The sequence below is a fragment of the Ambystoma mexicanum genome, chromosome 7q (assembly GCF_040938575.1).
Source record: "Ambystoma mexicanum isolate Mex_15411 chromosome 7q, UKY_AmexF1_1, whole genome shotgun sequence".
Taxonomy (NCBI): domain Eukaryota; kingdom Metazoa; phylum Chordata; class Amphibia; order Caudata; family Ambystomatidae; genus Ambystoma; species Ambystoma mexicanum.
This window is the reverse complement of record NC_090941.1, coordinates 105,833,617-105,847,280: the sequence shown is the minus strand read 5'-3', so window position 1 is coordinate 105,847,280 and position 13,664 is coordinate 105,833,617.

Below are 13,664 nucleotides of genomic sequence, written 5' to 3'. Positions count from 1 at the left end.
GTTCAACCTCACGGATGAGCAGATCCACACCCTCTACCGTTTGGACCGGGACACCATAACCGCCATTGTGGACATGACACAGGCTGACCTTGTCAGCATGATAGATAGCCCAACCGCCATCCCACCCCTACTGAAGGTGGTGTCTGTACTCCACTTCCTGGCCACAGGCACCTACCAGCACACAGTCGGACAGTTGCATGGCATTTCACAGCCACTGTTCTCACGGACACTATTGCAAGTGCTCGATGCCCTCCTGCAGCACGCAGACGACTACATCTCTCTACCACGCTCGGAGCAGGAAATTACCAACACAAAAGTGGGATTCCATGCACTTGCCGGCATACCGGGTTGCATTGGTGCCATCGACTGCACCCATGTGGAATTGGTCGTCCCACATGCCATGGAGGCCCAGTACCGCAACCGAAAACAATTTCATTCTCTGAATGTACAAATGGTGTGTGACTCCAACAGGATCATTACACATTGTTGTGCCCGATTCCCTGGATCAACCCATGATTCTATGCTCTTGAGGAACTCTACAATACCATGCTACATGGAGCGACACGCAGGGAACAGATCCTGGCTACTCGGTGAGTCTCATTTCATGCATGATGATGTGGGGTATGTGATGCGGCAATGACCTGGCAGGAAGGGGGGGGTGCGTACGTAGCAATGGCATTCCTCAAAATTCCTTTATTGTCCACATACAGGTGATGCCGGGTATCCTCTGAAGAGATGGCTCCTCACACCAGTCCGGAACCCACGGGACCAGCATGAGGAGGACTACAACCATGCCCACTCACGTACCCGTGTAGTCATAGAACAGGCATTCGGCCTACTGAAGACTCGTTTCCGCTGCCTCAGCAGGTCTGGCGGGGCACTCCTGTACCGCCATGTGAAGGTTGCAAAGATGGTGATGGCATGTGTCATGCTACACAACATGTGCGTACGTAGAAATGTGCCCATGCCCCCTGACGCAGAACTGCAAGCACCTGAAGATGGTCATGATGAGGGTGGGGATGTGGCAGCACCTCAAGGAGTCCGCGAGGCACAGGAGGGCCGTGACATTCGTCAGCATCTCATAGATGCATGCTTCTAGCACACACGCCTGGTGGCTGATACATGGACACGGGACTCGTGGCACTGTGTGTGTCTGGAACATGCACAATATGGACTGTACGCCTATAATGGCCTCGTACACAAAGATCAATGTCCACACATCTCATTGGATGATCGTGCATTGTTTATGGCATATGTGATATCATGTTAAACACCCTATCGACCCGCCACCCAAGTGAGCCCAACACACCCCCTCCACCCTCCTACCTCCCCCCCGAACACCAGTGTCCAAAGATGCTCATTGTCAGTGGGCAGTCGCTATTTCAAGCCCCCTCTGCGGGTATCAGGGGCACCCCTGCCTGTGGAGCGCAGGTTCCTCCCAGATCTACGTTGGGGGCTGCCCTGGACGGAACTTGCAACGGATGATGTCTCTGCCTGCTCACGTCCATGCATGTCCCTAAGGGTTTGTGAGAGCTCAGTGAGCACACGGCGCACTGCGGCAAGTTCGGCACATACGTCTTTGGACGTCGCATGCAGTTCCCCCCTCAGGCTCTCGGTGCTTCTCTCCATTTGTACTCTCAGGCTCTCGGTGCTTCTCTCCATTTGTACTCTCAGGCTCTCGGTGCTACTCTCCATTTGTGCCCTTAGTGTCTCTGTACTTCTCTCCATTTCTGCCCTAAGTGTCTCAGTTGATGTTTCTATGTCTGCCTTAGTGCCCCCACATTCATCGGCATGGTCCTTGAGGAGCGTGGCCAGTTGCTGCTGTTGCACGATTACCTGGTCGAGGGACTGTTGCCTCTGCTGGGCCATGGCCATTTGCGGTGGTGTCACAGAGTGGCTGATCACCTCATGTTGCCTTGCCACAGGGCTTGTGGGGGATGGCCAGTCATCGACTTGTGGGTGCCCCTGCGTGGTATCCTCATGGTGTACGGGATGGAACAGACAGGGGGATTGAGACAGGTCATGGATGGATCTAACTTCGACATCCCCGTTTTCTGTGTCGGAGCATGCTGCCATTAATGCAGTGTCACCTATGGTGCTGCTGCCACCAGAAGCAGTGCCTACTGTGGCATCCATTGGGGGGACCTGTGGTGGTGGTGTTGTGGGCATGCTGGCTGCTGGGGTGCCTGTTGGAGTTCCCTCCTCTGTGCTGCCACTTGATTTGTGCTGCTTCCGTGTCTTGATGCGTGCAGCTGAGGTGGAGGGTCTTTGGCCGTTGGTCTTGGCCCTCTTTGCAGGTGTGCTGGTAGGGGTGTCCTGGAGCTCGTCGTTTGGATCGGACCCTGTGGTGGAGTAAAGGAGGGCGAGCGTTATTAATGGGTCTGTGGGAATTGGAATGGCAATGTATCACATGCATTGGGGTGGTACCTGAGGGTGATTTGGGTCGGGGCCTTGGAGGTGGTTTCATTTGTGTGTGGAGTGAGGGTGCAGTTGTTTGGCAGCCTGCAGTTAGGGTGTGCCTGCTGCACGTGTAGAGGGTGTTTTTAGGATTTTTAATTATTTATGTATTTGATGTGAGTTTTAAAGTGTGCTATCAGGCCTATGTATGTGGACGTTCTCCTGGACATGTGTTACTGTTGCACTATGTGGGCACGTGGTACTTCACTTGATTGGACATTGTGGTTTTGGCATTGTTTTATTTGGGACACCTACCTGATTCTTCGGATGTCTGCACTCCTTTCTCCATCCCTCCGACTCCCTCTATGCTCTCCATTCCAATGGTGGAGGCACAGATTTCTTCCCAGGGGGTCAACTTGATGGGTGATTCCGATCCTCCCCCGGTAGCTGTGGCAATGTTGCGGTTGGCAGAAAGTATGCTACGGACGCGTATCCGCAGGTCGTCCCATCGCTTTCTGCATTGCTGTGGGTTGCGGGGTGCGGTCCCCACCGCACTTACCCGCTGTGCCACCAGGGCCCATATGGCCTTCTTGTTCGCAAGTGCCGTCCTGGTCATTTGCGTGGAGAAGACGGCGGCAGCATTCTCCTGGAGGGTCTCTGTGAGCACGGTGAGTTCCTCACGGGAGAAGTGGACCTGCCACTTGCGGTCGCACGCTTTCTTCGCTACTTTTCCCATTTTTCTTGGTTTCACTAGGGTGGATGACGGGTTGGGATGTGTCTCAGGGTAGTATTTTTAATGGTTGTGTGGAATTTGTGGTTTTATAGGTGTACGGCGTGATGTTTCCCGTTCCGGGACCATGCTTTTACTTCCGTTTCCGTATATTTACGGTCACCGTACTTTCCGGTTGGCGCTCACTGCGGTGTCCGCTAAGATGGGTGGCGGTATTGCACCTAGGGCGCCGTACGGCGGCGGTGTGGGCCGTTTTGGGGTCATTTCCGCCATCGCGGACTTTGCACTTCCGCCATGGCGTGGTGCTCGTGCCCGATGGGTCGGAATGAGCCGCACTTTGCTCCATCGTGCAATGGCGGAAACGCTATTTACGCTATGGCGGTCCGGTCGGTTGATTTCCGCCAGGGTCGTAATGAGGGCCTATGTGTTTAATTGTCTTTCAGAAAAGTTTTTTTGTGTATAGTTCACTCTCGAATCACAGTGGTCCTTCATACATGTAGACCATTTAAAAAAAATGGAGAACAGTAATTGTTCCCTATAATTCACTGTCAAATCACAATGGTCCTTCATACATGTGAACAATTTCTAAAGGAGAATAACAATATTTGTTCCCTCGACATGTGTTTCTCTGCCTAAGGATATCGACAGTTCTTCAGGAAGGTTTTTGTCATAATTATGACTACTATAATCTGAAAGTAAAATGGTTTTGTTTTGATTGATAGTCTGTTTTGCTTTTCTAGTACTCAGTTGTAGTTTCAGTTAGTCTCTAGATTTTTTTTTTCGATTCATAGTTAGGTTAATACTTACAATGTGGTGCATACTTTAGTTCCAGAAATCAAGATTTTTTGTACATTATTGTATTCAATTGTGAGCTTTCTTGCTCTGATAGCTTTGTCTATGTTGTATTCTAAAAGAACATTTACAAAGACTGTTTTCAGTTACTCAGTTAGCTTTCCTTTTTTCGATATTTGCTATTTTCTGTATTGAGTACAGACTTGTCACATTGTGTTTGTTAACTCTAAAGCCCTTGCTTATCTTAGGAAAGCAGCTGAATTTGCTCGTGAGTTTTCCTCGATTTCTGGGATGTTCGCGGCATGATATCCAGCGAATCATTACAAAATGGGTGCTTATTTAAATGTGTGATGACACAACCATATTTTTTTTACGTGCAGTTGCATCGTCACACCGCCGCCATCTTGAATTGGGCTTTATTTCGTTCTATAGCATTTTCTACAATCTCTTTTCACCTTACTTCCTCTAATTGGTTTCAAATCTCACTAACTTAATTATTGTTATTTACCTTATGTTGCAATCTATTGACATGATTTGTACCACATTGTTCATTCAATTCGGTGAACCTAGAGTTTATTGAATCACAATTTTTAGTACTTATTTGCTACGTTAATTTTGGCTCAATTTTCTATAGTAAATATCGAGGCTAAACTGGCTATTACAGTTCAGTTTCTGAAGATTCAAATGTTTATTTAACGTAGATTGCTCATCTCAGTATCTTCATTGAGGCCACTCTGACAAGTGTCCAGCAGGCATATCCAGAATGCTTCTCTGCATCTCAGAATTTTCTCCAGATTGCCTCCTCGTGGTGGCATACATATTTTTCAATTCCCAAAAATGTGATATTTTCCTTTAATCTCCTTGCTGTTCCTGTTGGTGGTGGTATCCTAATGGAAATATTATGTCTTCCTTTTTGATAGATCTTAGATGTTCAAGAATTCTCATTTTTAGTGGTCTTGTGGTGCTACCTATATATAGTTTGAGGCAGGTACATTGAATTCCATATATCACATATTTTGAATTGCAATTGGTAAATTGCCTTATTTTCCTAGTACCTCCATTTAGTTATTTAATTTCTTGATTGCCGTTGTCTGAATTTTTACACATTTTGCATTTTCCACATTTGTAGTTGCCTTTGAGAGGTTTCTTGTTCCATATTTGCGGAAGGCCGGGTTCTTTCATTTTGTTGATGAAATGTGAATCACTTAATATGTCCTTTAGATTTTTTGATTTTCTGAATGTCATATTTGCTGTGTCAACTAGTCTGAAATGTCATTATCCAGTTTGAGGATGTGCCAATTCTTGGATAGAGCTGATTGTATTTCTTTAGTGTTTGAGCTATACGTAGTTATAAATCTTAGTTTGTTTGAAGGTGTTGTTGTTTGTCTGTTGGTATTTCTGCTCTTGTACCGGTCTTCGTTTTGATAGATCTTCTGGAGGTGATGATGCTTGTATCCACTTGCATCAAATTTGCTTATCGAATCGCTGGCATGTTTCTCATATTCTTCATTTTCTGTACAATTTCTCTTTATACACAGTAGTTCACCATATGGGATGTTTAGAATTACATGGTCCCGGTGGTTGCTTTTCACATTTAGGATTGTATTGCCTGCAATTGGCTTCACAAATAAAGTTGTGTGTATTGTACCATTTTTGATATAGAGGTTCAGATCCAGAAAGTGTATTGAAGATGTGCTTTCTGTTAGAGTGAATTGTAAATTGTAGTTGTTAGTGTGCATATAGTCATAATATTCTTGAAAGGCTTTTAGGTCTCCATTCCAAATTATCAAAACATCATCAATGTAGCAACCCCAATAAATGATATTTTTGTTTTTGGTAAATGCATCATGTTGCAAGGCGTGTTCTTTTTTTCAAAATGGCCCTTGTAGAGGTTTGCATATGCTGGGCCAACTTTGCACCCAATGCCGTTCCTTGCTTTAGTCTGGATAGTGATGAGTCTGTAGTTTTCCTCCTAGGTGACTGACTCTAACTTTTGGATCATGTGTTCTGTGTCTTTTATGTGGGAGGCCAGGCTCGATACCAGAGGTTGCAGGTGTTGATCACAAGCCTATGCTGTTTATTATTGGTCTGCATGGTGCGAAGTCAGTATAGGGTTTATGTATTTTTGAAATAAAGTATATTGTACCTAAAATCAGGAAAGGACTACTTAGAAAATCATGTACATCTTCAGTAAGTAGGCCTGTATCCAGTCAGTGAGTAATCGTACGTTTCCAATCCTTCACTAGTTTGGTTAAGGGTTTACTGGTAAGTTTTTCGTAGCAGTTCTGTTGGTCAAGATGTTCCTGTGCTGATTTCAGATAATCTTCATCAACACTATGCTTCCTCCATTGTCTACCTTCTTTATGGTTATGGGCAAATGTTTTCTCGTCTTTCCAGTTCCATTTTTTCTTTCAGTGTCATATTGTGATGAATGTTGGGATTTGCTCCTCAGAGGTAATTATTTCTTAGTTCTTGTTGGGCTGCTTTGTAAAATAAATCTATCTAATTGTCTTGTGCTGGATGTGGAGTGAATTTTGATTTAGGTTTTAGAGTGGTTTCTTCAGACAGGCCCATTGTAATGTCAAGGTCTGCTGAGAGGGACTGCTTCGAGTATGGGTCATTTGCATCTTGTATGTTTATCAGATTTGCTGTGTCTTCAACATGAGTTACCGTTAGGTCTGAAGGTATACAAGTGGTTGTTGTTTTACTAGGTGAATCAGTATTGGTGGAATATATTTTGAGCTTCAAACGTCTGCAGAATTTGTATATGTCAACATTTGTAGTAAAGTAATCTGAGGGTCCTATGGGGCAGAATGTGAATCCTTTCTTCAAGGCCATTTTTAGGTCTGGAGAGAGGTTCAGATCTGTTAGGTTAATTATTAAGTTTTCATGTTGTATCTGATTTTTATATCTTGTTTGCATGCCTTTGTTGCTTGACACAAGGGTTGGTACGGTTAGCCCTCTCACTCCTGCCCCTCCTTGTCCTCTTACTCCCAATGTAACTGGATTTAAAGTTGTTTGTTGTTGCTGATTCCGCCTGATTTGTTGAATAGTTCTCATATTTCTATATTTGATATATTCGTCTAAAAAACAACAATTTTCTGAAGTGACTGTTCTAGTACATGTTGAAGATCAGGCAATTTCAAATTCTGAGTCACTGTGTGACTCAATGTCTGATGATTGCAGAGATATTGGTTTTGGTGGTGGCTCTAGTGGTGTTCTCTTCTATAATGGTCTGGGGATTCTAGATATTGGTGGTCTTTGAAAGGTATAAGCCCTTTTGAACTTATAATCCATTTTGTCTCTAAAGAATTTTTCTGTTTTTAAATCTTAAATTCCTTAGTAAACCAGAACAAATAGTAATCTAGAATTTGGTAGTTTTTGAATGTCGTCTCAGGTGCATTCAGTGCTTCTATGTCTTGTTTGATGTTTAGTATCTCCTTTGTTAGTTTGTTGTGTGCTCATTTTGCATTTTGTTTTAATCTTTGCATCATTTCCTTTGACTTGTTGGTTAAGAGTTCTTCCCACTCTTTGGAACCAGATAAATAGATCATCCTCTTCAAATGAGGGAAATATACATATTCAGAGTTCTCTTGAGATCAGAAATACTTGTAAGTATTTCTCCATCGTTTTTACTTCTCACCAGCATGAGTGTTCTTGTTTTTGGAGCTGTTTCAATCATTCAAATAGTTTGTTCAAAGATTTTTTTTTATTTCCATTTGTGTCTGCTTCATGCTTTGTCCTTAGAAAAGCTGTGCAGCATCTTGGTCTCTTAGTTGATAGTTGGTTGACATTTCCTGATTAGGGCTTTTTATACTAGTAGTTAGTTGTTTTGTTCTTACTTGGAGTCTGCCTTAGTTGCGTTATTACAATTAGGTACCATTAGAGAGTTTATTTAGCCTTACAACAACTTATGGCGATTCCGGTTGTAATAACTTTATTTTATTTATAGTTGGCATAAAGAAATTGGAATCAAAATCCATTAATTTGCACCACACTATGGACCTGATTCATGGAAAGTGGTGCAAAAAAGGCACATGCGCTGCGCCCCGAGAAGGAGCGTGATCCAGCTGTGGTGCAGAGAAATGATTGCGTGGCACGCGTATTCATGGATTTCCCGAGGCATCAGTAGCCATGGCGCAAGGAACAGCAATATGCACCAGTAAATTGCACGATCCCCGGCTGCACCGCAGCGTAATCACGCTAAATCTCTGTGTGAACCCTGGCTGCACCCAAGCCAAATTGCGTGAAAACACCTCCCAATCCCCAGCCTCACCCCAGCCAAATCACATGAAAACTCTGCGTGATCCTCAGCCACACCCCAGCCAAATAACATGAAAATACCTCCCAATCCACAGCCTCACCCCAGCCAAATCACGGGAAAAACTCTGCGTGATCCCTGGCCGCATCCCAGCCAAATCACATGAAAACTCTGCACGATCCCCGGCCACACCCCAGTGTAATCGCATGAAAACACCTTGCGATCCCTGGCTGCACACAAGCTAAATCATGTGACAACTCTGCACTATCCCCAGCCATACCCCAGCCAAATCGCACAAAAACACCTCGCAATCCCCAGCCGCACCACAGCCAAATCGCATGAAAACTCTGCTTGATCCCCAGCCGCACCCAAGCAAATCACATGAAAACTCTGCACGATCCCGGGCCGCACCGCAGCCAAATGGTGTAAAAACACCCTGCAATTCCTGGCCTCACCCCAGCCAAATTGTGCATCAGCACATCGCATTCCGCGGCAAGCCTACCGCTCCTGATGGGACACCCAAGCCCCCATCACCTGTGACCCCACCCTGCAGACAGCGCTTTCCACATGGGACACCCCAGCCCCCATCACCGTGACCCCACCCTACAGGCAGCCCTCTCCACATGAGACACCCCAGCCGCCATGACCCATCACCCCACTCTGCAGGCAGCCCTTTCCACATGGGATACCCCAGCCCCCATCACCTGTCACCCCACCCTGCAGGCAGCCCTCTCCACATGGGGCACCTGCGCCACCCCCACCCATCATCCCACCCTGCAGGCAGCCCTCTCCACATGGGATACCCCAGACCCCATCACACGTCACCCCACCCTGCAGGCAGCCCTCTCCACATGGGAAACCCCAGCCCCCATCACCGTTCACCCCACCCTGCAGGCATCCATCTCCACATGGGACACCCCAGCCCCATCACCCATCACCCCACGCTGTAGGCAGCTCTCTCCACATGAGACACCCCTGCCCCCATCACCCATCACTCCAACCTGCAGGCAGCCCTATCCACATGGGATAATCCAGCTCCCATCACCCGCAACCCCACCCTGCAGGCAGCCACCTCCAGACCGCACATCACCTACATGCTGGACGCTGACATAATAACACATCATCACTCCATTGATGGTGTGTCATGCACCTTGACTGCTGTGTTTTGACACCACCCAGAATATCCACTGGAAAATGGATCCTGCAAACACAAATAAATGCATACACCTGGCCCACATCCATGAGTGTGGCAGTTGCTCACACACAATTAATGTCCGCGACCACCTACCAATATACACATGTAACAAGTTCATGGTAAAGTGAGGCCCTGCTGGCCACGTGACAATGTCATGTCACAAATCCCCACGGAGAAGTAGTCAGACAATGGCAGATTAAAAAGCAGCCTCAATGTGTGCCACATGAACAGACACTGCCTGTTAGGCAGAATCACATGCACTACCCTTTGGGAACACTACATGTAATTAGGACCACAAGTGAAGCACAATTTCACCTTTGGTACATGCCTGTAGTACACAGTAAAGTGGTAGCGATGGCTGGGCAGCCAGACTTATCTCAAGAGTTTAAGTGAGCAGTAGAACAAGTTACACAAAGGACCAACTAATACAGTGATTCAAACAAACACTTACTCAAGGTTTCTTGGTAAAAGAATATACATTTATTTACTCAGTCAGTTTGAAAACATTACACAAGCTAGAGCAGCTCAATATCACACAATAATAAACCACAAATACACAACTGGTAAGTAAATGAACAGGTTTAGCTCTCCTGAAGTGGGAGCAAAATGGCAATTCATAAACTTTAAAAAGGGGTAAAAAGACAAGGTTATAAGAATCAACAGCACAAATGCATTCATAGGCAGGGCAAAGGTTTCGGTAAACTACAACCAGCAATTCATCTCATAGGCCTGGGCCAAAGTCAATGGTTCAGAGTCTTTGTATTGGATAGCACAGTTCTGGTAGTAAACGCTTAAGTCTTTGCCACCGAGTTTAGAAGAATTTGGCTAGGCAAAAAAGTTTGACGGATGTTTAGGGAAGGGCAAGCCTTTGAAGTTGAGGAAAGTTTCACACACTTTCTCGATGGCCGAAAAGATTTCCGGCCTGTGTTTGCACAGTGCATTTTTAGTGAAGAAGAGCTGTAGCTGAGGCAGTTGTTCCTGGCAGTTCGAGCAGATCTCGCTGTTCCTGAGCTTCAGTCGTGGAGACAAGAAGGAGGACGTTGGGAGGTTCCTGCACTGCCCAGGGATGAGACCAAAAGCTTAGCAAGATGTCAGTTTAAGGTGTGAGTGCCTTAAAGTCCATGAGCTGGTTTGCTTCCCTCAGGCTATCCAGTTTTCAAAAGCACTCTGATGAAAATTCTACCAGATGGGGATGGTGTCCAGGGGGCTTATGAGTGGTTGTTCCCACCAAACTCAAGGGAAGAAGTTAACCTTGAAGGGCTTCTCTGTCGATTGGATTTTCAGGCAATTCGGACCTGCAGCAGGGCTTCACCAGTCATCCAGGAGTTGCAGCAGTCCTCTTCCTTCAGCTCATCTTCCGTTCTTTTGTTCCAGTGGTCGACTCTGCTTTCCAAGTCCCAGAGACCTGCTTTTAAACAGTTTTCCCACATTTGTTCCAGCCTGGCTGTCACTCACACATCAGGGTGGCTGTCCTTGCTGGATAGCCAGCCAGCCAATCACGCCAGAGTGCATTCAGGTCTCCTAGGAGACAAAGCACAGGGAATTTTGGACACCTACCTCACATCCTGTCCACCCCAGACACTCAGGCGCCAGAGGAGGGCTTCAGCACTGAAGCCCGCCAAAGGCCAACGAACAAAGGGACCAAACCAGGTTTGGCGCGCAGAGACAAACACAAGGAGGACTTTTCCTAAAATAAATGGCAAAAAAAAGATGACCACAGTGTTTTTACAGATAGGTCTTGGGCGCCATATTGAAAAATATGGCTGACCCAATTTGAAGTTACCATTGTTAGCGGTCGGGAAAAATCACGGTAGTTGATATAAACCACTGCCACCAGACATTTAAAGTAGGAAAAGGTAACATTTTACTGTTACATGAGTGTTTTGACTCAGGGAAGCTAGGCAACCCCTCCAGCACTCTATAGGAAGATAGTGTGTGCTGGGTCAGTAAATTTAAAAAGACTAGTAAAGCCAATTTAAATGTACATGCTCTGGGAGATGGTAGTCAGTCCCAGAGAAGGTATTTAAACCTTGGGGAGTCTGTAAAAAAAATACCTATGCCTCTGCACGGAAGGTGCTGTGTGACACACAGAAAAAGATGATGCCCATGGAGTTGTTTTAAAACTCCATAACCAAAGAACAGAAAAATAAAACACACACAAAATATATGGAAGAGTGGGAAAAAAAGACTCACACTCTTCCCAGGTAGAAAAATCAAATCCTAGAAATCCAGCAAAGATGCTGGGGGTCTCAAAACATAAGGGAAATTAGCACATTTTGAGAATTTTCCCTAACACTGCCCGTGCTTGTCACAGCTTGAGACTCAATGAGCTGCTATTACCAGAACAGATTTCCAAATAAACATATCACTGTTCCTCCCATGTGTGAAGGATATGACATGAAATCATATAAAATAATTTGGCATTCACAATGCGCATATACACAAGGGTTTGAAGGCGCAACGTGTTAGGGGAGGGGGAACACAGCGAAGACAGAGACAATGTTCTTGGTAGGCCAGGTGGCGTACAGATGGCGCAACTGCATGGGAAAAGGGGAAGGTGAAAAATGTGGCGGAAGGGGCAGTGCAGTACATGGGAAGGACATCATAACAAATACAATAATAATGAACACATCAAAGTGCTGTCAGCTGGTGGCAAGTGCAGGTAGGGTGCAGTAGGAATACAGAAAAACAGTCCAAGTACGGGGGATGCCAATGAGCCAGTGCGGGTGTGCAAGTGCTGGGTGAAGGGACCTTGGCCAGAGGTCAGAGGATAGCCAGGTGACCAGTGCAGATTCAGACAGGAGTTCAGCAGGGGAGAGGAGGACAGAAAACACAAGCAAAGCAGAATGACTTGAGTTCGGATTGAGTACATAGCAATATTGCATGGCAGTGCAAGAGGTAGACCAACACCAGAGACAATGATAAGTGCAGAACCACATGCTGGTGAAGGGGAAAGCACAACATGTGTGTTACACAGCATCAAGCAAGTCATGTGCCAACATCCTGAACATGTAACACTCCCACAGTCACCCCACCAACCTCCCTCACAAACACAATGAGGGCTAATACACAGTGATGCTGCACATGTGAAAGCAGATGCCATTTTACCGAGCATATCCAAACTCCCCCTTCACACTCCTCCACCGGTCAATCACATGTGTATATTCACCATGCAAATAGATACCAAACATGACACATGCATGCCAGTAACCACACACATGACCAACGATGGTCAGAACCAGGGACACTAAACAGACCACCAAACTGGCACACTGGAAAGAAAATGAATGTGAGAAACAAATACTGTGAGTTAAGAAAATACATTGTCCCTCATTCCGAGTTTGGAGGTAAGTACTGTCCATTACCGGCATGGCACATATAGCGTGTCCGAGCTGGCAATTGACCGCTAAAAGCACACTATTACGAGTTCGCGGGCACGAGCTTTGCACCATGCCGGTATTGAATGCAGCGGCATGCTGCAAAAGTGCCCAAAAAAACCCCTACCGGCATGAATCGCACCGTAGCGAACACTACCACCATAGAGCAACGCAGCATTAGCGGTGACCGTAAATAATGGTCACTGTTATTTACGGTCACCGTTAAATTGCGGAACCGGAAATAGCATCATCGCACAGGAACTGGAAGGAGCATGGTGGCCATCTTTAAAAACACAATCCATTGCCATTCTCACCAGACAGGACCCCTGGCACACTGTTGACCTACCGGAAAGTTACCACTACTACCGAGGAATGCCCAAAGTGCCAAAGAAGGGAGCTGCCGGCCTCCGAAAAGGAGCGGTTCAGCCCAGATGAGCTGCAAATGCTCGTGGATACCCTCCAAGAGCATGCTGGGACTGTTTTCAGCAGTGACATGCAGAGGGAGGCAGTGCTTAAAAAAAAGAAATCTGGGCACAAGTATGCCAGAAGGTGAGTGCACTGGGCAACACCCCCCACACCATAAAGAATTGCCGCAAAAGATGAGACGACCTGCAGCTGAGGGTGTGGAGCATCCTCTCTGCGAACAGAAACCAGGCCTTGGAGACCGGAGGAGGCCCAGGTTCGCCAATAAAACTCATGCCGTGGGAGGAGACAGGTGCGGCCATGATAGGGGCTGAGTCCATTGAAGGGGTCGGAGAAATGGAGTGTGGTGCGATGTCTTCCACTGATGGAGGTGAGTGTCCAAAGTAAATACTGCTAACGCAAATGTTATGAAAGTCACTGCTAAGGTCTGGCCAAGGAGTCACAGCATGGTCAGCCACACCCCGCACCTGTAAATCATGCCGAAGCAAG